Source organism: Mustela erminea, chromosome 11 (genome assembly GCF_009829155.1).
Source record: "Mustela erminea isolate mMusErm1 chromosome 11, mMusErm1.Pri, whole genome shotgun sequence".
Lineage (NCBI taxonomy): Eukaryota > Metazoa > Chordata > Mammalia > Carnivora > Mustelidae > Mustela > Mustela erminea.
Window position 1 is genome coordinate 100,301,716 of NC_045624.1, and position 27,584 is coordinate 100,329,299.

Genomic DNA, 27,584 nt, shown 5'->3' on the forward strand with positions numbered 1-27,584 from the left:
GTTAGACCTGAATTCACTGTCTACTCGTATAGCCCCCCCCCCAAAAAAAACTGGGAAAAAAAATTTAATTTATCTTATTACATTCTTTCCAGCCATTAATTGAGATGTAATTATGAAAGATCTAAATTTGCTTTAAAAGGGGGTGGTGACACAGCTATCAAAGCAATATTCAAGCATGATTTTGAGGATGCTTTCATGTTTATAGTTAGCCTTCTTTGTCAAAAATCTTCACAATTACATGAAAAACTTTATCAACAGATTTAGAGGCATCTATTCTCTTGACTTTCCTCATTTCTTCATAAGAGTCAATAATCAGCTTTGTTGACTAAAGATAGGGCTTTTTTCCAAGCTCTCTGTTGTCATCACTCCTACCTCTTTCCCCTCTCAAAACGTATTTCAATACAGATTTCATTATTACAGTCAAAAAACAGAATGAAAGACATATCTGCTTTCCCATCCATGGTCTCCTTCTAACCTTGGAGGTTGTCTTGATTTCTTGGAATCTTATCAATTAAGAATTTATACTTCTGAGCATTGGCAGCCATTGTCTGATCCATTTCCCTCTTAAACTGATGGTTATCTCAACTGGCACCATCTTTCCATCTTTAATGTACTTTTCAGTGAGCTCACTATACTGAAAATCTGGGTTCTTCCTTTCATTACGAAGTTCTCCTGCAGAAGGACATATGTAGCCATATTTTAGATCACTGATTTACTGTACAGAAGATATAACTCAGGAACAGCCAGATAGATGCATCGCTCCAGAGCACAGAGCTTCCGTGCCTTCTCTAGGCAAGTATCTCCCCCTAAATCTCCACATGTTCACCACCCCCTGGTGTTATTATTTCTTTATATGGGTTTAAATTACTATCTAATGTTCTTTTATTTCAGCTTGAAAAACTCCCTATATTATTTCTTATAAGCCAAATCTGAGACAATTCCTCTCAGTTTTTGTTTATCTGGGATTTTTATATCTTCTACTTCATCTTTGAAGCACAGATTTGCTGGATATTAAATTTTTCATTGCTGGTCATTTTCTTTCAGCTCTTTAAATATGCCACCCTACTGTTTTTGTTTTTGTTTTTGTTTTCCCCTCCATGGCTTCTTCTTTAAAAAAGATATTTTATTTATTTTTATGATAGAGAGAGCACAAGTAGGCAGATTGGCAGACAGAGGAGCAGGCCAAGGGAGAAGAGAAACAGCCTCCCAGATGAACAGAAAGCCTGATGTGGGGTTTGATCCCAGGACTCTGCAATCATGATCTGAATGGAAGTCACATGTTTAACCACTGAGACACCAGGCATCCCTCCCTCCATGGGTCCTTATGATAAATCATCTGTTAATCCTACTAGGGATCCTTGTATAGAAAGAGTCTCATTGCCCTTGTTGTTTTCAAGATTCTCTACTTGATTTTTGGCTTTTGATGGTTTTATCAGTGTCTAGGACTGAATCTCTTTAAATTTGTTCTACTTGGAAATATATTTTTAGTTTTTTTGTATGAGTAGAGTAACAATGTTCATCACATTTGAGAACTTTTGGCCACAATTTCCTCAAGTATTCTTTCTCTATCGCCCTTCTGGAACTCCCACAATTTGTATTTGGATATGTTCAATGGTGCCTTGTAGATTTCAAAGCTTTATTTTTTTAAGTTTTTTTCTTCATTTTTTATCTCCTAGTCTTCAGAGCAAATAATCTCAATTAACCTTCCTTCAAGTTCACCAACTCTTCTGCTATTCAGAAGACACTGTATCTCATATATTGTACTCTTCAACTCCGGAATATTTGTTTGGTTTATTTTTACAATTTGCATTTGTATCAGTATCCTCTATTAGTGAGATATCATTCAGATACTTTCCATTCATTCTATAGCCATGGTTCTTTTAGTTATTTAGTTGTTAAAACATGTTTAAAATAGCTTACTTACAATTCTTGCTAGTGAGTTCAATGTTTTTACTTAGGGACCATATGCAATGACTTATTTTTTGTGTGTGTGTTGACCATACTTTCCTGCTTCTTTGCATATTTTATATATTTTTCTAAGTTGGACAAATCTGGAAATCAGATTCTCCTCTTCTCAGAGTTTATTGTTGTTGCTATTGTTGCTTTTTTTTCATGTTGTTGTTATTGTGGCTTGTTTATCTAGTGACTTTCTCATACTAATTCTGCAAAGTCTATACTCTTCGTCATGTATAGCCACTGGAGACTCTTCAGTTAGGTCAGTGATCAACTAATGATCAGATATTGATTTTTTTAAGAATAATAGGACTCCCAATTGTGCTGAAGTCTTGTGTGGCATGCATTTAATGCTCTGACAGATAGATTACAACACTGCCTTGTTCTTCACGTCCCAGTTGCACACAGCCTCAAGATCAGCCAGAGGAACGAGATTAGGACAGTCTCAGATCTCTTTTCAGCATGTGCCCAGTCCTGAGCGTGAATGTGGTCTTCTATATTCCCAAGAATATGTCAAAACTTTTCAAAGCTCTTTATGTTTATCTCATGCCACAGCTTTTCCTTTTAAGTTTTTCAGTGTGTTTCTTGTTGGCCGCAGCTACATCACCACCTGAGGCAGCTGCAATGTTAAACCAGTCGACACTGATTTTTTTCCAAACATGCCACGAAAGAGAATTGAACAAACTCCAAATCACTTCTAATACAAATAAGCCTGGTGTGATGTATTTCAAGTAACTGCCAGATATGTGAAATAATAACAATTATTTGGGCGGTTGGGAAAGCTCCAAACCTATTCTCCTCTCTCCAACAGGTATTGGCTGTTGGTTTTCATGGCTACCATTATTATAAGACTGTTGGTTTGTAAGGCTTCCTTGGAGTTAGGGACAGCAGAAGGAGGAAAGGGCAATTTAACATTTCACAAAACTCAATCTTACTGAGATTCAGTTATTTTTCTTGAATAAATATTCCTTGGATTATTGCCAGGCTTTGGTTAATTTACAGAATTCTGTAAAAGTTAATTTTAATAATTTTTACTAGCATTCTCATGCTTTTATAGAAGAGAAAATTTTCAGAGGTAACTAACCCCATTATTCTGGACATGCTTTCCTATATATTGTTTTTCAAAATCCGTAGTGGCTAATAAAGCTTCATTGAAACCAAAGACCTAAAACTCTAAATAATGGTCTTAGCATAAAAATATCCTTTAAATCCAGTAATAATGCTACAGTTTATGTATTCTTCTCTCTTTCTATAATATAGATGTGGTTATAGATTAGATATATATATTAGAAACAAGAGAGAGAAGAAGAGCAAGATATTTAAAGAAGTGACTCATACAGTTGTAGGGGCTGGTGGCAAGTCTGAATCTTGAGAAGCTGACAGCCTGAGGATTCAGGTAGAAGTTGATTTCAGTCCTAAATTCAAAGACTGGAAACTCATGCAGAGTTTCTGCGTGGCAGTCTAGAAGTAGAATTCTTTCTTCTCTGAGAAACCTCAGTCTTTGCTCTTAAAGCCTTTCGTTAATTAGATAAAGTCCATCCACATTATGGAAAGTAATCTCTTTCGACTAAAGTAAAATGTTTTAAATGTTAGTCACATCTAAAAAATACTTCTCAGCAGCTTCTGGTGTTTGACCAAACACCACATTGAGACATAATATTAATCATCACACTTGCACATAAAGGCAGAGTTGAAATGGAATTCAAGGCTGCTTCTTATAGTGACTTCGGGGCCTTTTCTCCAGTTCTCTTGGTTCTTCCCATCCATGTTTTGGCTTTATCTTTAGACAGGTAGATGCCGCAGTATTCCCAGAACCCTTTCATTTGTGCAGGACAAATCCTAAAGAAGAAAAACACAGCTTTTACGAGCTCACACAAACAAACAAAAAAAAAAAGAATGTGCTCAAACCTCTTTCAAATATCAACTGGCATCACTTTGGGCCAACTGTTCACATACTTATTTTAGAATTAATCTCTCTCTGGGAAGATAGAATTGACTTTCGTCTTACAAGGTCCATCCTTGTAGATGAGTCTAAGGTCAGTGTCTCTGAGTCCCACTGCATGGAAAAGAATAGACAACCGGACAAATTCGGGCTCCCTTGGAAATGTTGAAGGGGAATGGATACAAAGTAGAAAACTGCAATGTTTCTCATCCTCTACAAACCCAAACTGGTTCAAAAGACAACAGCAAAAACAGCAGGAGCAGCCAGAGGACAAAGTGCAGTCTGAAATAATTAAATAAGAATAGAAAAGCCCAACCAAACACCATAATAAAGAAAACTGGGGCATGACTATATCTAGAATACTGTTAATTATTGAAGAATACTTTGAACAAATTATGCCAATATTTTATTTTTTATCATTTTGAACTTATTTTTTATGAAAAGAATCTTTAGAAATTTACAAATTAAAAGTCTTTATTTTTAAAAAGTATTTTTAAATAAGTAGAATGTTTAAGTAAAACAATGAAATAGAGAAATTAAATTGCTGTCACCTCTACTTTTTCACCAAAAAGATCTAGTTACAGATGTGGTTTTATTAATAAGTTCTGCCAACCTCAAGAAAGATGAGGAAGAAATAATTGCAAGATGATTCAGAGAATTAAAAAGGAATGCAATTATCTATTTCATTTTATGAAGGTATTATAACATCAATACCAAAATAAGACAAATAGAGACAAAAAATAGAAAAGTATGGCTCAATCTAATTTATAAGCATAGATACAAAAATCCTTAAAAAAAAAAAGATAGCAAATTTAAACATGCAAAAAAAAATTACTAGGCAAATTTGGCCCCAGGTGTGCAGACAGTATTTCAACATTATAAATCTATTCATTTGAATCACCCCATTAATGGATTTAATTGTTAAAATCCATTTTGAAAAAACATTATAGGAGAATGCAAGAAAATACATAAAAAATAAAATTAACAAACATTAGTGATGAAATAATCTGAGATATTTAATGCATACCAGTGATAAAAGTTCTGAGCAGAGGAAAAAAAACTAAAAAACTTTAAATGAAAAATATTTTTTACAAAAACCTACAGTAAACTTCACACTTAGTATTCCGTTTTAGAAGTATTCCAGTGAAATTTAGGTGGAAACCAGTCATAAGCATCATAATACTTAGAGTTCTATTACCAAACAGAACCAGCTCCAGACTCTTCTTAAAAGGATAAACACTGATTTTATTCAGAAACTTTCAGTATGGGAAAAGAGACCCCTGTATAGAACAGGGCTCAATTTTGAATACAATAAGACAGCTGAGGATTTAGAGGTAGGAATGGGGGAGTGGTTCAGTGTATGGAAAATTACTAAAAGGAGGAGACATCAAATGTTGGAGGGAATTCTTGCTGAGGAGGGCCAGGATGACCAAGTATAAGGAAGGAAGGTTAAGGAATTTGACTAGATACTGAGACTAATCACTTAAGAGGGAGGTAGATTGTATCTCAAGGAGCAGCAGGGTTCTTGCTAAAACTAAGCTTTGCATGTCGGACAAGGACAGCGACCAAGGTCAACACCTTGTCAAAAACAACCTGACTGAAGTTTGGCCAAGGACAGCATCTTGTCACCTTATTTTATTAAAAATTCAAGATAAGCAATGAAGTAAGAAAATAAAGTAACAAGGATTTGAAAAGAAAAGCTAATTTTTCCTTGCTTTAAAATTTTACTTTATCTATCCAGAAAATACAAAGGACTCTACAAATTGTAGAGCATGCTGATTTGCTGGAGAAATTTAAAAATGGGAATACCAACGGCATCGTAAAAGCAGTAGCCACTTAGGAAAATAAACATGCCAGTAAGATGTTTTACCTTTTCTATCAAAAAAGTCTATTTAGAAAAATAATTTTAGGAAAAAAATGGTAAAAACATTATTGAAATACATAAAAGATGAAGCAAAAAAGTGAGAGAGCCCATTTTATGAATAAGAAAATATAATTTTGATAAAATTATTATTAATAATATTAAAGCAAAAAATAATTAAAGCCAACTTTTACTGAGCATCTTCCATGTGTCAAGCACCTTTTCCAAGTACTTTACAAAATATACTTTATTTAATTCTTACATCATTCTGAAAATTCACAATGATCATGTTCATTTTAAAGGTATAAAACCAGGCAGGCAAAGGTTAACAATTACTTACTATCACAATGGAAGTAAGAAGCAGAAGTGGAATAAACACTATCTAATTATTCTTTTTTTTTTTTTAAGATTTTATTTATTCATCTGACTGAGAGAGACACAGTGAGAGAGAGAGAACACAAGCAGGAAGAGTGGGAGATGGAGAAGCAGGCTTCCTGCCAAGCAGGGAGCCCAATGCAGGGCTCCATCGCAGGACCCTGGGATCATGACCAGAGCCAAAGGCAGATGCTTAATGACTGAGCCACCCAAGGTGCCCCAAATGAACACTACCTAATTTAAAAATCTAACACAGCTCCATTTTTAAAAAAATCTAAAGGATAAAGTAATTGTTGATGTATGTTTCTGTTACATAATTTGGTAAGTTTTTCTCTACCAAAAATTTTAATAAGAAGAAATGAAGCAAAGTGTATTCTAAGTAAGAGAGGGTTAGTGGTAAAATACAACATTTGTTCACTCTTACTCATAGGTAGGGGGCAAAGTAAGATGTTTTCACAAATGCACCTAGAGAAATACTGTCATTTCAACATTTGCCAGACTAATATATATATGAGGTAGATGGACCCTTGATGAATGTTAGTAAGTGATCATGCTTCCTATTTTAGATAATTCACCTGTCTATGATGTGTTAGGTAAAACTGAGAAGTCAAGAGAAGAGGCGGAGAATGCAATTAGAAAGGCACAGTATTGTCCAAATGAGAGATGATGCCCACTCAACAGTAAACATAGAGCCGGTGAGAACAGGACTGAAGAGGGAAGCATTAAAGAACTAAGAGAGGCCAGACAGGAGGAGGAGTCAAGATGGCGGAGAAGTAGCAGGCTGAGACTACTTCAGCTAGCCGGAGATCAGCTACATAGCTTATCTAAAGATTGCAAACACCTGAAAATCCATCGGCAGATCGAAGAGAAGAAGAACAGCAATTCTGGAAACAGAAAAACAGCCACTTTCTGAAAGGTAGGACCGGCGGAGAAGTGAATCCAAAGCGACGGGAAGATAGACCCCGGGGGGAGGGGCCGGCTCCCGGCAACCGGCGGAGCAATGGCGCACAAAATCAGGACTTTTAAAAGTCTGTTCCGCTGAGGGACATCGCTCCAGAGGCTACCCAGGGCAAAGCCCACACGGGGTCAGCGTGGCCTCGGGTCCCGCAGGGTCACAGAAGGATCGGGGGTGTCTGAGTGTCGCAGAGCTTGAGGGTATTGGAACGGGAAACCAGCTACAGAGACAGAGCCGAAAGTAAGCTCGCAGCTCGGGGTGACCTTGAACCGGTCTCAGGCTCAGTGAGCTCGGAGCGCGGCTGGAGGTCAGGCAGACGGGAGTAACTGGGCGCTGTTCTCTGAGGGCGCACTGAGGAGTGCGGCCCTGGGCTCTCGGCTCCTCCGGGCCGGAGACCAGGAGGCCGCCATTTGTATTCCTGTCCTCCGGAACTCTACGGAAAGCGCTCAGGGAACAAAAACTCCTGAAAGCAAACCCGAGCGGATTACTCACCCCGGCCCCGGGTAAGGGCGGTGTAATTCCGCCTGGGGCAAAGACATTTGAGAATCACTACAACAGGCCACTCCCCCAGAAGATCAACAAGAAATCCAGCCGAGACCAAGTTCACCTACCAAGGAGTGCGGTTTCAATACCAAGGAGAGCAGCAGAATTCCAGAGGAGGAGAAAGCCAAGCACGGAACTCATGGCTTTTTCCCTGTGATTTATTTTTTAGTCTTGCAGTTAATTTAATTTTTTTCTTTTTCATTTTTTGGTTTTTTTTTCTCGCCTTCGGGTAAAAATTTTTTTTTTAACTGTTACCTTTTTCTTTAACGATTTTTTACTAGTTTATCTAATATATATATTTTTTTCTTTTTTACATTTTTCTTAGGTGTTTTCTCTTTTTAAAATTCTTTTCTTTTCTTTTTTTTTCTTTTTTCTTTTTTTTTTTCTTTCTTTCTTCCTTTTTGAACCTCTTTTTATCCCCTTTCTCCCCCCTCACGATTTGGGATCTCTTCTAATTTGGTTAAAGCATATTTTCCTGGGGTTGTTGCCACCCTTTTAGTATTTTACTTGCCCCTTCATATACTCTTCTCTGGACAAAATGACAAGACGGAAAAATTCAACACACAAAAAAGAACAAGAGGCAGTACTGAAGGGTAGGGACCTAATCAATACAGACATTGATAATATGTCAGATCTAGAGTTCAGAATGACAATTCTCAAGGTTCTAGCCCGGCTCGAAAAAGGCATGGAAGATATTAGAGAAAACCTCTCGAGAGATATAAAAGCCCTTTCTGGAGAAATAAAAGAACTAAAATCTAACCAAGTTGAAATAAAAAAAGCTATTAATGAGGTGCAATCAAAAATGGAGGCTCTCACTGCTAGGATAAATGAGGCAGAAGAAAGAATTAGTGATATAGAAGACCAAATGACAGAGAATAAAGAAGCTGAGCAAAAGAGGGACAAACAGCTACTGGACCACGAGGGGAGAATTCGAGAGATAAGTGACACCATAAGACGAAACAACATTAGAACAATTGGGATTCCAGAAGAAGAAGAAAGAGAGAGGGGAGCAGAAGGTATACTGGAGAGAATTATTGGGGAGAATTTCCCCAATATGGCAAAGGGAACGAGCATCAAAATTCAGGAGGTTCAGAGAACGCCCCTCAAAATCAATAGGAATAGGCCCACACCCCGTCACCTAATAGTAAAATTTACAAGTCTCAGTGACAAAGAGAAAATCCTGAAAGCAGCCCGGGAAAAGAAGTCTGTAACATACAATGGTAAAAATATTAGATTGGCAGCTGACTTATCCACAGAGACCTGGCAGGCCAGAAAGAGCTGGCATGATATTTTCAGAGCACTAAATGAGAAAAACATGCAGCCAAGAATACTATATCCAGCTAGGCTATCATTGAAAATAGAAGGAGAGATTTAAAGCTTCCAGGACAAACAAAAACTGAAAGAATTTGCAAACACAAAACCAGCTCTACAGGAAATATTGAAAGGGGTCCTCTAAGCAAAGAGAGAGCCTACAAGTGGTAGATCAGAAAGGAACAGAGACCATATACAGTAATAGTCACCTTACAGGCAATACAATGGCACTAAATTCATATCTCTCAATAGTTACCCTGAATGTTAATGGGCTAAATGCCCCTGTCAAAAGACACAGGGTATCAGAATGGATAAAAAAACAAAACCCATCTATATGTTGCCTCCAAGAAACTCATTTTAAGCCCGAAGACACTTCCAGATTTAAAGTGAGGGGGTGGAAAAGAATTTACCATGCTAACGGACATCAGAAGAAAGCAGGAGTGGCAATCCTTATATCAGATCAATTAGATTTTAACCCAAAGACTACAATAAGACATGAGGAAGGACACTATATCATACTCAAAGGGTCTGTCCAACAAGAAGATTTAACAATTTTAAATATCTATGCCCCCAACATGGGAGCAGCCAACTATATAAACCAATTAATAACAAAATCAAAGAAACACATCAACAGTAATACAATAATAGTAGGGGACTTAAACACTCCCCTCACTGAAATGGACAGATCATCCAAGCAAAAGATCAACAAGGAAATAAAGGCCTTAAACGACACACTGGACCAGATGGACATCACAGATATATTCAGAACATTTCATCCCAAAGCAACAGAATACACATTCTTCTCTAGTGCACATGGAACATTCTCCAGAATAGATCACATCCTCGGTCCTAAATCAGGACTCAACCGGTATCAAAACATTGGGATCATTCCCTGCATTTCTTCAGACCACAATGCTCTGAAGCTAGAGCTCAACCACAAAAGGAAGTTTGGAAAGAACCCAAATACATGGAGACTAAACAGCATCCTTCTAAAGAATGAATGGGTCAACCGGGAAATTAAAGAAGAATTGAAAAAAATCATGGAAACAAATGATAATGAAAATACAACGGTTCAAAATCTGTGGGACACAACAAAGGCAGTCCTGAGAGGAAAATATATAGCAGTACAAGCCTTTCTCAAGAAACAAGAAAGGTCTCAGGTACACAACCTAACCCTACACCTAAAGGAGCTGGAGAAAGAACAAGAAAGAAACCCTAAGCCCAGCAGGAGAAGAGAAATCATAAAGATCAGAGCAGAAATCAATGAAATAGAAACCAAAAAAACAATAGAACAAATCAATGAAACTAGGAGCTGGTTCTTTGAAAGAATTAATAAAATTGATAAACCCCTGGCCCGACTTATCAAAAAGAAAAGAGAAAGGACCCAAATAAATAAAATCATGAATGAAAGAGGAGAGATCACAACTAACACCAAAGAAATACAAACTATTATAAGAACATACTATGCGCGACGCTACGCCAATAAATTTGACAATCTGGAAGAAATGGATGCATTCCTAGAAACATATAAACTACCACAACTGAACCAGGAAGAAATAGAAAGCCTGAACAGACCCATAACCAGTAAGGAGATTGAAACAGTCATTAAAAATCTCCAAACAAACAAAAGCCCAGGGCCAGACGGCTTCCCGGGGGAATTCTACCAAACATTTAAAGAAGAACTAATTCCTATTCTCCTGAAATTGTTCCAAAAAATAGAAATGGAAGGAAAACTTCCAAACTCATTTTATGAGGCCAGCATCACCTTGATCCCAAAACCAGACAAGGATCCCACCAAAAAAGAGAGCTATAGACCGATATCCTTGATGAACACAGATGCGAAAATACTCAACAAAATACTAGCCAATAGGATTCAACAGTACATTAAAAAGATTATTCACCACGACCAAGTGGGATTTATTCCAGGGCTGCAAGGTTGGTTCAACATCTGCAAATCAGTCAATGTGATATAACACATCAATAAAAGAAAGAACAAGAACCATATGATACTCTCAATAGATGCTGAAAAAGCATTTGACAAAGTACAGCATCCCTTCCTGATCAAAACTCTTCAAAGTGTAGGGATAGAGGGCACATACCTCAATATCATCAAAGCCATCTATGAAAAACCCACCGCAAATATCATTCTCAATGGAGAAAAACTGAAAGCTTTTCCGCTAAGGTCAGGAACACGGCAGGGATGTCCATTATCACCACTGCTATTCAACATAGTACTAGAGGTCCTAGCCTCAGCAATCAGACAACAAAAGGAAATTAAAGGCATCCAAATCAGCAAAGAAGAAGTCAAATTATCACTCTTCGCAGATGATATGATACTATATGTGGAAAACCCAAAAGACTCTACTCCAAAACTGCTAGAACTTATACAGGAATTCGGTAAAGTGTCAGGATATAAAATCAATGCACAGAAATCAGTTGCATTTCTCTACACCAACAGCAAGACAGAAGAAAGAGAAATTAAGGAGTCAATCCCATTTACAATTGCATCCAAAACCATAAGATACCTAGGAATAAACCTAACCAAAGAGACACAGAATCTATACTCAGAAAACTATAAAGTACTCATGAAAGAAATTGAGGAAGACACAAAGAAATGGAAAAATGTTCCATGCTCCTGGATTGGAAGAATAAATATTGTGAAAATGCCTATGCTACCTAAAGCAATCTCCACATTTAATGCAATTCCTATCAAAGTACCATCCATCTTTTTCAAAGAAATGGAACAAATAATGCTAAAATTTATATGGAACCAGAAAAGACCTCGAATAGCCAAAGGGATATTGAAAAAGAAAGCCAACGTTAGTGGCATCACAATTCCGGACTTCAGCCTCTATTACAAAGCTGTCATCATCAAGACAGCATGGTACTGGCACAAAAACAGACACATAGATCAATGGAACAGAATAGAGAGCCCAGAAATAGACCCTCAACTCTACAGTCAACTAATCTTCGACAAAGCAGGAAAGAATGTCCAATGGAAAAAAGACAGCCTCTTCAATAAATGGTGCTGGGAAAATTGGACAGCCACATGCAGAAAAATGAAATTGGACCATTTCCTTACACCACACACAAAAATAGACTCAAAATGGATGAAGGACCTCAATGTGCGAAAGGAATCCATCAAAATCCTTGAGGAGAACACAGGCAGCAACCTCTTCGACCTCTGCCGCAGCAACATCTTCCTAGGAACAACGCCAAAGGCAAGGGAAGCAAGGGCAAAAATGAACTATTGGGATTTCATCAAGATCAAAAGCTTTTGCACAGCAAAGGAAACAGTTAACAAAATCAAAAGACAACTGACAGAATGGGAGAAGATATTTGCAAACGACATATCAGATAAAGGACTAGTGTCCAGAATCTATAAAGAACTTAGCAAACTCAACACCCAAAGAACAAATAATCCAATCAAGAAATGGGCAGAGGACATGAACAGACATTTCTGCAAAGAAGACATCCAGATGGCCAACAGACACATGAAAAAGTGCTCCATATCACTCGGCATCAGGGAAATACAAATCAAAACCACAATGAGATATCACCTCACACCAGTCAGAATGGCTAAAATCAACAAGTCAGGAAATGACAGATGCTGGCGAGGATGTGGAGAAAGGGGAACTCTCCTACACTGTTGGTGGGAATGCAAACTGGTGCAGCCACTCTGGAAAACAGCATGGAGGTTCCTCAAAATGTTGAAAATAGAACTGCCCTATGACCCAGCAATTGCACTATTGGGTATTTACCCTAAAGATACAAACGTTGTGATCCAAAGGGGCACATGCACCCGAATGTTTATAGCAGCAATGTCCACAATAGCCAAACTATGGAAAGAACCTAGATGTCCATCAACAGATGAATGGATCAAGAATATGTGGTATATATACACAATGGAATACTATGCAGCCATCAAAAGAAATGAAATCTTGCCATTTGCGACAACATGGGTGGAACTAGAGCGTATCATGCTTAGCGAAATAAGTCAAGCAGAGAAAGACAACTATCATATGATCTCCCTGATATGAGGAAGTGGTGATGCAACATGGGGGCTTAAGTGGGTAGGAGAATAATCAATGAAACAAGATGGGATTGGGAGGGAGACAAACCATAAGTGACTCTTAATCTCACAAAACAAACTGAGGGCTGCTGGGGGGAGGGGGTTTGGGAGAAGGGGGTGGGATTATGGACACTGGGGAGGGTATGTGCTTTGGTGAGTGCTGTGAAGTGTGTAAACCTGGTGATTCAGAGCCCTGTACCCCTGGGGATAAAAATATATGTTTATAAAAAAAAAAAGAGAGAGGCCAGACATGGGGATGATGGGAAGCCAAATGCCATGTATCTGGCTTTTATGGTTAGAGTTAGGATGAAATGGATCTATACCTTGAGACTGGAAGAACAGGGTATAGAAAGGAAATTATTAAATATGCTTAAGCTTTTTATGGAAATCTAGAGTAACATTTCTGCATCTGAGTCCAAAACTCAGGAAGGATGTCAGGACAGAAGCAAAAGTCAGACAACATTAAATTGGGAAAAGGATAAGCTAAAGACAGAATGCTGAAGAATTTGAAGTGTTATCCACAAAGGAGGAGGTGGAGAATTTTGTGGGAAAGGCAGAAAAGTGGGAACTTAAAGGGTAACAAGGACTGTGAGAGAAGCTAATAATAGCATCAAGAGAATAGAGTTTCAACAAGTGAGTGGCCCATAGTATAAACAATAACTTAGTCAAACTTAGGAATAGTAAGATAAGAACAGCAAGACCCCATTGCATTTGGCAAGGTGTTGAGCATCAAATGATTTTGTCAGTTATTGCACTGCAGAGTGAATTATGGCAAATTTAGTGTCTTGAGGTATCAGGCAATGAGAGGGAGGAGGTCAACGAGCAGACTATGTCTGTATGAAGATTGGTTGAGAAACGCAGGATGGGGCCGTCAGAGGGAAGCAGCAGCAAGAAAGGAAGGGGGGATGAGGGAAACGGGATATTGTTATTGTTGTTAAACAATAAGACGCTTTCAGTCTTAGAGGAAAGATCTAAAAGAGGGAGAAGGTTTTTTTGTTTTTGTTTTTGTTTTGTTTTTTAAAGATTTCATTTATTTATTTGACAGAGAGAGATCACAAGTCGGCAGAGAGAGAGAGGAGGAAGCAGGCTCCCTGCCAAGCAGAGAGCCCGATACAGGACTCGATCCCAGGACCATGAGATCATGACCTGAGCCGAAGGCAGAGGCTTAACCCACTGAGCCACCCAGGCGCCCAAGAGGGAGAGTTTTAAAGAGAGACATAATTTACGAAGTCAGTTCTTAGAGGTTATAAAAACTATAAGCAAAAGTGGAATCCAAGTTCATTTTCCATCAGAGGTAGAGATAACCATTTAGGAATAAAATGTAGTCTGTTGGGGCGCCTGGGTGGCTCAGTGGCTTAAAGCCTCTGCCTTTGGCCCAGGGTCCTGGGATTGAGTCCCACATCCAGCTCCCTGCTCAGCAGGGGCCCTTCTTCCCTTCCTCTCTCTCTGCCTGCCTCTCTGCCTACTTGTGATCTCTCTCTGTCAAATAAATAAATAAAACCTTTAAAAAAAAAATCTAGTCTGTGAACTAGACCAGTATTCTTCAAGGGCTCGTCCACACGACAGCAACATTAGCAGTATATGGTCCACTGAATTAGAATCTCTATGGCTGGAAACCAGAAATCCACCTTGTAACAAGATCCCTGGGTGATTCCTATGTACTTTAATTTTTTCATAGTGTCGTGAGTGATAGTTCACAAAGAGATGTAAAAAGCCTTTTTCAGATAAGATTTTTAAATCCATCATTATTATTATATCATATATAATCGAGGAACTAGAGCACAAGAAAAGTGAACAGGAATTTGAGAAGATGACCTTCCTGTCTCAGGCTTTCATCTAGGGAGGTGAACGTGAAATTAGTTTTCCTTTTCACATAATGTACACTACCATTAGCTCTATTAATTGTATTTGCTAGTTTCAACTTGTATATTACATATTTATATATTTAAATGCATGAGATCTACATGTGCAACCTGATAAGAAAAAATTAGCTGTCTTAGTCAACATTTCAGAATATTCCTACGAGACATATTGTTGAGCAAAACTTCGAAAAATTAGATTAAAAGTACCATAAGTGAGGAGTGATTTGCTATGAAATATAGCAAATACATGTAATATGTCATATGCTTATGAAATAATATTTGTTGACCTGTTTCCCATCGGATTTGACTCTCTGTGCAATGACAACTCAGTTTTAAGAAGAGTAGCACAAATTGAAGATTAGAGTTCCTGGCCCTTTATTAGCCTTTACATAACTTTTTGGCCCTTCCTTTACCATGCCTCTTCTGGAGAGTTCTCTGATCTCTTGAGATGCTCACTTGCAAGTTGCTGTGTTATCCAATGAAACTGATTTTTTTTTAAAGATTTTATTTGTTTATTTGACAGAGAGAGATCACAAGTAGGCAGAAAGGCAGGCAGGGAGAGGGGGGGAAGCAGGCTCCCTGCTGAGCAGAAAGCCTGATGTGGGGCTCGATCCCGGGACCCTGGAATCATGACCTGAGTTGAAGGTAGAGGCTTACCCCACTGAGCCACGCATGCGCCCCAATGAAATTGATTTTAAAAGGAGTCTACTTTAACCTAGAAAGGAGCACATATGCCAGTGAGATTATTTTTATTTCAATATAAGAATTAATTCCTAGACTAGAATTTTTGGAATACAAAAATTACATAACTGTTTTCTTCTAAAACCTTACTGAAGTTTTAGTTTGACTCTTGATTTCTGCATAATAGCAAATTATAGTAAAAGAGTTTTTAGAGTTACTCCATGTTAATTCCATTATTAGGTATTTCTCATTTCTTGCTTTTCTTTTCTCCAGAAGACATCTCAGCTCTGGGAGTCCTGTGTAGTAACATTGAATCAAAGAATGCATCTGGTTGATGGTCATCTTGTAGTTTTATCTCACACAATGAACAATTGTGCCATGTACAGTTGTGCCTTCTGATCTTTGCCTAGCCCAACTGCACTCTTCACCTGAGTTTCTGTTGACATTCAGGTGAACTCCATCTAATAAGCTTCTTGCTGTTTTCTATATCTTCTGGTCAAGACCACATTTTAGCATCAACTCTTTCTCTCAACTAATTTTAGACTCTTCTCAGTGGCACGGTTGCCCACCCCACATTACGGTAATGGTCAAGGAAATCCAGGGTATCTCTAAAACACTATCCCTCAGATTTGCTACTTGGTGTTGTAATTATCTGGAATGAAGAGTTAATTATCACGACTTTGATTTCACAAAAAGTGTCTGTTGGTCTATCATCTACTGCAAACTTTAACAGGATAGGTGGCAGAAACAAGTCTCCCAGCAGCCAACCACACGTCTGATTGTTCTTTACCAAGGGACACTCCCGCTCTTCTAATCAATCAGACAAGAAAGAGATGTTGTGGCTTTTCATCTACTCCCTTCCACTATATTAAATACATAGGCTGAAATATGTGATAGTAGAGAGTTAGATAAATACCATATGATATAGTAATTCTACTACCGGGTATTCACACAAAGAAAACAAAAACATCAATTTGAAAAGATAAATTCACCCTCATGAATGTTGCAACATTATTTATAGTCATCAAGATATGGAAGTGACCCATGTGTCCATCAATAGATGAATGGATAAAGATATATATCTTCTTTATCCATTCTATATTCTTTATCATACTTATATATAATATCATATATATACATATATATATATTCCTTAGGATATTTCTCATCCATAAAAAAGAGCAAAATCTTGCCATTTGCAACAACATGGATGGATCTAGAGGGAATAATACTAAATAAAATAAATAAGGTAGAAAAGGACAAATACCATATGATTTCACTCATGTGTGAGATTTTAAAAAGAAACAAATGAACAAAGAAAAAGAGAGAAAAAAACTCAAAAATACAGAAAATAAAATGATGGCTACTAAAGGAAGGTTGGTCAGGAGATAGGTGACATAGATACAGGGCGTAAGAAGTACAAACTTCTAGTTACAAAATAAATAAGTCCTGAAGCTGAAAAGTACAATACAGGGAATATGATCAATAAGATAGTCATAATGTCATTTCATAACAGATGGTGACTACACTTATTTAATGGAGTTCTGAGTAATGTATAAAATTGTGGAATCATTATGTTGTTCACATGAAACTGTTTAACAATGAGTCATAATATACTTCAATAAGAGTTAAAAATAAATTAATTAAAATATATAGAAGGAGAAAAAAAGAAACTGAAATATGTGATAGTAGAGGATTAGAGAACTATATTTAGGAAATTTATGAGAATAAAATTTAGAACTATGACAACTCAGCCATAAGTTTTGCTAGATAGAAAGTCTAAATTAAAGGTCAACTTTATTAGACTCAATACACCATAATATTTATCTTTGAAATTTAAATAGAATTTACTAATAAACTATTTACACATAAATTTCTAAAATAACTTACAGTGGCCTTATTATAATGTAAGGTCTTATAGGAAATACTTTACGGGAAAAAATATTTATTTCAAAACTAGAAGAAATTATAGTCAGAAGTTTATATCTATTATGAGTAAGTTTAGATTTAAGTGAAGTAAAATGACCATACATCAAATTTTTGAAAAAATTAAAGAGAAATGAAAGAGCAGACAGATTTTAAATTAGATGTTAGAAGGGCACCTGAGGGGCTCAGTCAGTTCAGCACCCAACTCTTGGTTTTACCTCAGGTCATGCTCTCAGGGTCATGAGATCCAGCCCCACAGTGGGTTCTGCACTGGGCCTGGAGCCTGTTCTCCAAAATTCCTTCTCACCCTTTGTACCTCTCCCTGCCCCTTTCATAGGCATGCATTCTCAATAAATAATAAACAAACAAATGAATATTAGATATTAGAATCAAAATTAGTTTGAGAATAGGTAAGAATAAGCCATTCATTTTTGCATATGATAAGAGGTAAATCACCTTAACTTAAGTAAGAATAAATTAGTTTCAAAAATGAGAGAACAAAATGTTCTTGCATATGATCTGGACCTTATTTAAAATATAATATCAAAGGGCACCTGGGTGGCTCAGTGGGTTAAAGCTTCTGCCTTCTGCTCAGGTCATGATCTCAGGGTCCTGGGATTGAGCCCCACATCGGGCTTTCTGCTTGGCAGGGAGCCTGCTTCCTCCTCTCTCTCCGCCTACCTCTCTGCCTGCTTATGATCTCTGTCTGTCAAATAAATAAATAAAATCTTTTATATATATATGATATCAAAATAAATTTCTTTAACATATTTTGAGGTGTGATTGTAACAAAATATGAGGATTTTTTTAAATTATTTTGTGAACCTATCACACATATCCAGATACATTTAATCTTGGGGGTGATATTTTAAATAGGTGATAGGGGAGAAAAGAGGTGATATACAATTTAATATGAAACCTTATGGATGATACCAGGATAAACGTGAAGAGCAATAGGCAACCCTAAGATTAAAAAAATAATAATAACATTTAATTTTCAAAACGGATTTTTTCATTCCACCTCAATAACTATAAAAATATATATGCTGAAAATAGCATAATTTTGATTTAACTTTCATAAAATGAAAGAGATTCTTGTATTCATTGATGGTAACTTAATATTAGTTCTAAATATTCCATAAGGACCCCAAATAGATTTTTTTGTTTCTGCATTAACTAAACAACTGTACTGAAACTGTTTTCAACCAAATATGTAACTAAGAAATGTTGTAATAAGTAGTATCTTTGTAAATAATTATAAAAGGATGTGATTTGGTTTCATTTAATGTGAAGTGAGTCTCCTAGGTACATACTTATTTAGAATTATGTTTGTTTGATATATCAACCCTTTCATCATTATAAAGTGCTCCTCTCTATTTTGAAATGATTATTTCTGATATTAGTACACCAGCTTTTTTTATGCTTGAAGTTACATGGTCTATATTTTTCAATCATTTAACTTTCACTTTCAGTCTGTGTCCTCATGTATCAGGTCTTTCTTCTTTAAATAATATTACTTAATACTTCCTTTTTTTTCTGATGGAGGCATAATACTCCATAGTGTATATGGACCACATCTCCCTTATCCATTCATCCGTTGAAGGTCATCTTGGTTCTTTCCATAGTTTGGCGACCATAGCCATTGCTGCTATAAACATTGGGGTACAGATGGCCCTTCTTTTCACGACATCTGTATCTTTGGGATAAATACCCAGGAGTGCAATTTCAGGGTCAAAGGGAAGTTCTATTTTTAATTTCTTGAGGAATCTCCACACTGTTCTCCAAAGAGGCTGCACCAACTTGCATTCCCACCAACAGTATAAGAGGGTTCCCCTTTCTCCACATCCCCTCCAACACATGTTGTTTCCTGTTTTGTTAATTTTGGCCATTCTAACTGGTGAAAGGTGATATCTCAAGGTGGTTTTAATTTGAATCTCCCTGAGGGCTAATGATGATCAACATTTTTTCATGTGTCTGATAGCCATTTGTATGTCTTGATTGGAGAAGTGTCTGTTCATATCTTCTTCCCATTTTTTTATATGTTTGCCTGTTTCATGTGTGTTGAGTTTGAGGAGTTATGCCTCCATCAGAAAGGATGAATACCCAACTTTTGTAGCAACATGGACGGGACTGGAAGAGATTATGCTGAGTGAAATCAGTCAAGCAGAGAGAGTCAATATGGTTTCACTTATTTGTGGAGCATAACAAATATCATGGAGGACAAGGGGTGTTAGAGAGGAGAAGGGAGTTGGGGTAAATTGGAAGGGGAGGTGAATCATGAGCGACTATGGACTCTGAAAAACAATCTGAGGGGTTTGAAGGGGCGGGGGTGTGGGAGGTTGGGGTACCAGGTGGTGGGTATTATAGAGGGCATGGATTGCATGGAGCACTGGGTGTGGTGAAAAAATAATGAATACTGTTTTTCTGAAAATAAATAAATTGAAAAAATTAAAAAAAAAAGACTTCCTTTTTTTTTTTTATACCCAGATTGACAATCTCTACCTTCTTTTTTTTTTAATTTCTACCTTCTTAATTAGACTTTTAATTGCTTTTTAGTTGTTCAGTCCAACTATATGTAATGCAATTGTATATGTGGTTGTATTTGTGGTTTGTATACCATTTATTTTATTTATTTTCTCCTTTACAGCTTTGTTTTGATTATTCAAATGCTTACTTTCATATTCTTTTTATATACTATATTACTTTTTAGCTTTGGGTTTTTTGTTTGCTTATGTATTAGTACTGTAGAAATTGTACAACCACCCTTAAATTATCACAATCTGCTGTGACTTAATATCATATCACTCTTTGTAGACTGAATAAATCTTAAAATATTATAATTCCATTTATATGTCCTCCCATTATTTGTGCTACAATCTTAGATGGTTTACTTCCAAGTAAACCATAGCACATATTTATAATTTTTGCTTAAAAATATCAATGGTCACCCTCTATTAAACAATGTTTGTACAAAAATGATTGAATTTCTAACAAAAAATGATAATGGAAAATAAATATGTCAGAACCTATAGGATATATTAAAAGCATTGACCAGAGGAAATTTGATGCCACTATACACTTTTGCAAGTAAAAGAAAAAAAAAAGTAGATGAATATAAATGAATTAAGCTCCCAGTCCAAAAACCTAGAAAAGGACCAACAAAGTACACCAGAAAAAGGCACAAGATGGAAAATAGTAAAAGGGAAAACCAAAGTGACAGATAATAGAAAAAGAGTAAACCTAATAACAAAAATCAAAATCCTGGTGTTTGAAAAATATGATTAAATATATAAGTCACTGCCTAACTTGGTTAATTTTTTTTAATTTATATATTTTTTAATTTATTTTCAACATAACAGTATTCTTTGTTTTTGCACCACACCTAGTGCTCCATGCAATCCGTGCCCTCTCTAATACCCACCACCTGGTTCCCCCAACCTCCCACCCCCACCCCGCTTCAAACCCCTCAGATTGTTTTTCTGAGTCCATAGTCTTTCATGGTTCACCTCCCCCTTTTTTTTTTTTTTTAAGATTTTTTTAAATTTATTAGACAGATAGAGATCACAAGTAGGCAGAGAGGCAGGCAGAGAGAGAGAAAGGAGGAAGCAGGTACCCCGCTGAGTGGAGAGCCCAGTGTGGGGCTTCATCCCAGGATTCTGGGACCATGACCTGAGCCAAAGGCAGAGGCTTTAACCCACTGAGCCACCTAGGCGCCCCTAATTTTTAACAATATATTACCAAAGCACAAAAATACAAGATAAGAAATAAGCAAGAAGGGCAAATAACCATTGATACATAAGAAAATATATGTATTTTTAATCAAGATATTTTGAAGACTTCTGTGCACATAAGTGTGAATATCACATTGGAAGGGATTTTTTTTTTTAATTTAAATTCAAGTTAGTTAACATATAGTGTAGTATTTGTTTCAGGAGTAAAATTTAGTGATTCAACACCTACACATACTATAACACCCAGTGCTCATCGCAAGTGCCCTCCTTAATGTCCATCAGGCAATTTCTGCCATATCTCTAAGGCGCCAACAGTTCTGATGCAGTTGTAGGTATTTTATTATTTTTGACTTCTATTTGATCCTTTTTAGAGTTTTCATTTCTCTTATAAAATTCTGTATTTCTTCACCTATTCCTTCCTATTTTTTAAAAAAAATAATACTTGTTTTAAAATCCTTTTATTTGCATTAATTCCAATGACTAGATACTCAGAATTTGCTTGTTTTCTTTCTGTTTATTTTATGTGTTTATTTTCTTTCTATTTTATTTTATTTATTTCTTATCTTCTTTCTATTTATTTTAATTTTTTTATTCCAGGTTTTATTTAAAGATTTAAAAAGTGCAGAATGGAATATATTTTTGAATTTACTTATTGTGTTCACAGAAATCACAAGCCTTGTTCTGTAGCTGGCAGTTATGATAAGGAGTTGACTATTTTGATTCCTCCATGATTGATCTGATCTGGAACTGGCCACACTTTTATTGAGTACATTTAAACTGAATGAAGTCTTTAAATTCTATGCCAGCTTCACCAAAAGGCTAAATTTTTGATCTTCTACAGTTGGAGCCGAGAGGGAATTGTTCCAGTTTCAGATAGTTTTTCTTCAACTTTGTATTCAGTTTTGTCAGGATCCCAGAATCCAAGCACATGGAGAATACACGACATTATATAAATTCTCTTTGATTTACTACCTCTTCACTACTGCCTCCTTGGTTACAGTCTGACAAGAGAGTGGCAGGGAAACATTGTGTTTAAGCTATTTATTTTCCTTTTTGGGGTGCTCTAGATATCCACCTATCCCTCTAGCTTATGCTGCCACTCAAAGCTTGATCTATGTCTTCTCGGTCCTGCAAATCTTCCAATCTCCAGTGGATGACAGACCCACTTTTCTGCATACCAAATCTATCGATGATGCCATGGTTCTCTGCTAACATGTGAAGGATTTGTGCTTCTCTCTATTTAATCAACCAAACCTTTCTTGCACCCACAACGTTTCAATAGTGTCATAAAAAATGTATGACTTTATTTTATCCATTAATCTTTCTTTCTCTTTTGTTAAAAGTGGCAATTATTAACATTTTACTACATTCTAACTAGAAGTGAAAATAGCATCCTTAATTTTTAATTAAGGGCATAAAATGTCATTGTTATAATATAATAAACATTATATATTTAAGCAATTTCCTTTACAGACCATCTTACTTCTATGTAAAAGCTGTTAACATCTTCCTCATTATCGCTGGACTTTACCAAATAATCTGTCATTTAAAGGATGGATAGCACTCATGTCATGTCATTCCATGATTTGTCAAGTACTAAGATCTTTCGTGACATAAATAAGTAAAATATTTGATGTTATCTCCCAAAGTTCTGTAAATTCATGTTGTCCACCAATTATAACTTTGGTTTCCTCTGTTATAGAAACAATGACATTTGTAAAAGGAATTATTTTTCTAAGAAATAATTTTTAAGGACTGTGTATACTAGCAACCCCATTGTATCCATCATAAATAATTATGTTAAAATAGCATTTCCTCTGTGAATTTTTCATTCCTCAGACAACTTATATATGCTATCAGTTAAATTTCATTTGTAACATAGGACGATTTCACTGAGTTGTAATAAAAATTTGTTGTACTATAGTCTGTTACATGGTTATTTGTAAAAATGTTTTAACATCTCATTGATTCTTCTTAAAAACAGTATCATTGCTTGATTGGACAGAGATATAACTTCACTTGAATTTTTTATTAGTGTATTAATAACCTTTTTCACATTTAGTAAGGTTAATTTTCCTCCAGTATTCCATGGTTTATCAGGGTTATTACTTTTTGCTATTTTTTTACATAAAATTAATGCTTTTGTCTTGCTGATTAGAAGACTTTTAAACATTTCAAAGATAATATTCAATAATTTCCCTCTGTATGTCAGAAGCAAGATAAGCCTTTTCAATATTTTTTGATAAATGTGGGCAAAATATTTACTTAATCTTGACAGTTTCCTTGCTTCATTAAAACTAGTGTTTTGGCATAGGAAGAACTGTGCATAAAGATATAAAAATAAATTTAATTATTCATAGAATGTCAATCTTAAACTTTATGAAAGAAGTTTTCAAAAATATAGTTATATATAGAATAATCACAAATGTGACAACAGAAAATGAAGTCTACCGTGGATTTCTTGAGTTGGTGGTTCAAATACTCAGTTATTGACACAATTTTCCAAAATAGTAAATTCTTAGAAAAGTTCCAAGCAAAAATATATCTCCCCAATAACATATCTATTGTATAATAAATGCTTCAAAATATCATTTATTGATAACAAAAATGGGATAATTATGGGAGTTTTTTACATACATGAATATTCTGGAGACATTTTACTGTTATGCAGGATGCATGAAAATTCTTCTATGGGAAAGATTTTCTCAAATATCATGGGCCACCTAGAACCTCACATCCATACACTAAACCTATTTATACTTTTCAGTCACTGGGACACTGAAGAATAGAGTAATTTCCAAATTTTACTGTAGAGACATGGCCACTTAGAGAATCAAAGTTTCAACAAATTCACAAAATCAGAAATCAGAAAAGTTAAATTTTTTCAGTGTAAAAAAAAAAAGTTTAATAATAATGTTAGGTACTGTCCAGGACTAATAGCATGTTGAAGAGAAACCAGTTCATTTTTCCAACAATGCATCTACCACAGACATGAGGAAAATCTGTATAAAACACTTCCCTGTGAAAGCAACTGGATCATGCTGGGTTTTATGAAGAAGCTCGTAAAACATTTTCTCTATTTCTTCTGTGATAATTGAATTCTATTCCCCCTAGAATATATTTTGGATTTGTGTTTGTTTGGGTTTTAGCCTTAACAGAGGATTATTTTGTCTAAGTCAGCACAATTAAAACATCTCCAACAATACATAAAACTATACATAAAATATAGAAAAGATCCAAAATTTTTCCTTCATATGACATGCCAGTATATGTAAGAGAAAGTATTGTTCATGGGGCAAGAGAAGAATGATTTGGGCAATGACCTAATTAGTTAGGCATTACCATCCAAAGACCAGGTAAACCACAGTCTCAGTCAGAAAATCAGTATTGGGGGCGCCTGGGTGGCTCAGTGGGTTAAAGCCTCTGTCTTCGGCTAGGGTCATGATCCCAGGGTCCTAGGATCCAGCCCCACGTCGGGATCTCTGCTCCACGGGGAGCCTGCTTCCTCCTCTGTCTCTTTCTGCCTGCCGCTTGTGATTTCTCTCTCTCTGTCAAATAAATAAAATCTTAAAAAAAAAAAAAAGAAAAAAAAGAAAATCAGTATTGCAAGAGTTCTTGTAAAGCAGGATATATGTACTTCATTTTCCTCTCCCTGTCACATTTCATGCGCAGACTGACTATTCTCGATCATGATTCTCTGCCTTCTTTCACAGAAGAAAGATTATTTGGAGTGGTCCTAAAACAGTGGAGGAAATGCCTATCCCAATAGCCAGTTTTTGCCATGAAAAATAACAGAAATGACAAAGTTAAAAAAATGAAAGAAAGAAAGAAAAAGAATGGGTTGGGTTTCAGAAGTACCTCCCCTAATAATTTTTTTTAAAGATTTTATTTATTTATTTGACAGAGAGAGATCACAAGTAGACAGAGATCACAAGTAGACAGAGAGGCAGGCAGAGAGAGAGGGGGAAACAGGCTCCCTGCTGAGCAGAGAGCCCGCTTCGGGACTTGATCCCAGGACCCCGAGATCATGACCTGAGCCGAAGGCAGCAGCTTAACCCACTGAGCCACGCAGGCGACCTCCCCTAATAATTTTTAAGAAAGTTTACCATAAGTATTTCCAAAACCTTCAGGCATTGCAAAATACTGTACAATGCCCTGTGTATGGGAGTAAACATCTATTTAGACCATCTGTCAAATTCTGTGCAGTAACTAGTTGTGTTCAACTCTTCCATCTCAGGAAGGTCAATAATCATCTGAATTCCTCTTTATCCACGGATCTCCTCAGCCTACTTTTAACAATGGAATAAGAAACTGATGTATGGATTAAAGTCCCCTGGTTCTCCTGAAGTTTCCTAGTTTCAATTATGGTTCAACAATATGTTATTGTGAACTTATAGAAACAGTCTCTCAGCCATGAAAAACTCTCTCCCAAAGTTTTTTGTTGTTGTTGTTTATAATTTTTAATTTAATTTAAATTAAATTTAAGACCAAGCAGAGGCACTTTCCAAAAACCAAAAATGAAGCCAATCATGAAATCACTCAATGCTTATAGAAGACAGCTCTGATTGGGTTTCCGGGGTGTCATCTCGGATTGACTTGGCAAAAACACAGGTCTTTGGCTGCTCTGGCTCTTTTTCTTCTTTCTCTGCCAGCCCACCAAGAGACCCCAAAGGGAAAGTGCTTTCACAGTTCTGGGTGGAGGAGACCTGGCCAATTACCGGCATTTGAACAGAGCAGTTGCTTTCAAAGCTGTGTTTTCCAAGGAGAAGTTTTCCCCTTAGCGGTCACACTGAAATGGGTTAATTCCTGAATCCAAAAGCATGTGCTTTTTTTTTTTTTTTTTTTAGGTCCTGAATACCCTGTCTCTTACCTCACAAGCGGGGCACTGAAAAGCTCTGTGTGGACCATGTGAACTTGGTCGTTTGTGCTGCGGGCAGAAGGAGCAACGCAGAGTTGGTAGGGATACTGAACATTTTCCAGTCGATCATCACCATCTGCGTGGGCACGAGCCCTAGAAGTGCTTTGAAGTGTGGGTAACCCTTCAGGGACACCTCCATCCGCTGAGCCTTCGCGCAGTGCCCCTTCTGCTGCTCCAGGCCAGGCTGGGGCGCTGGCAGGAGGGCGCAGGGCTCACAGCATCTCCTCTTCCCACTCCCCCAGGCACTGCACGGACCCTCGGACGCTCTCTCGTCTCTGCGTCTCGCGGTGGACACCCGGTGACAGGGGCCTGGCAGCACAGCCTGCAGCGCACCTGAGAGGTGGGAGCTCTCCCACAATAGATTTAATAGTCCTCCCCCCTTAATTTCTAAGAAAAAGGCCTTTTATTTAAAATTGATTATGGTACTGTATTTTGGTCAGAGAATGGTCTTTGGATGATTTGCATCCTTTAGAATTCATTAAGGTTTTCTTACCCTAGTCAAAACTAGGGTAATCGTTCCTGTAAACTTAGGACAGATATTCTCTATTTGTATTGCAGCTTTGATACGTATTTATAAAACCTGCATTGTCCATTCCGTTGTTTAGATCTATATTCCTTGATCTGTATTGGACTGAGAGACGTGTTAATTTCTTCTATTGTGAGTTCGATTCTATTCGTCCTACCATGTGTAGCTCCGTATTCTCTCCGCGAAGAACGGTGTTGCAGGGAAGGTATGAGAGCGGTAATAACTAAGATAGGAATTGTCATCGTTTCGTTGTGAACCATACCTTTCAGCTTTATAAGATTTTTGCGAGGCTCGGCCCGAGGACCCTGGATCATGACCTGAGCTGAAGGCAGAGGCTTTAACCCACTGAGTCACCCAGGCGCCCCACCTTTAAGCTTTATAAAGTTACCTTTGCTTTTTCAGGTCTTCAGGTCTGAATTCTACCATCAAGTGTGAGACTCCTGCTCTACTATTCATTTACCTAGTCTTGGTTTATATTTGTCATGCTTTTATATTTAAGCTTTCTAAGTACTGTTTTATGAGTTGGGTGTCTCTTATACATGGTGAAATGTCAGACTTCATTTTGTTAGCTATCTGAAAATCTTTGGAATTGGTGACTTAAATTGCAAAATTCATGTTTATCTGATCAAATGCTTCGTGTTTTTTTTTTTTTAATAGTCTATGTGAACTATTTTGTTTTGTCTCTTCTGTAAAGATCTTTTGGTATATCAGAAGTGAGTCAAGGGAAAACTACTTGCTCACTTCATGTTTATTTTGGCATTTTGAAGTCAATCTGACTGGATATGAAATCTTTAGTTATTATTTTATTTCCTTGATGAGCTTAAATTCACTACGCTATATTCTTGGGGAATGAACTATAGATGTCAAAAAGGCTGATGTCGATTCCATTTTCTTCCTTTTCTGAACAGGAGGATCAAATGTTCCTTTC

General features: G+C 36.7%; 1 pseudogene; it reads right to left on the reverse strand.

Annotated features, from left to right (window-relative positions):
* Window positions 1–205: 205 nt before the first annotated feature.
* LOC116568796 lies at window positions 206–25,936 on the reverse strand (annotated as a pseudogene).
* Window positions 25,937–27,584: the final 1,648 nt, after the last annotated feature.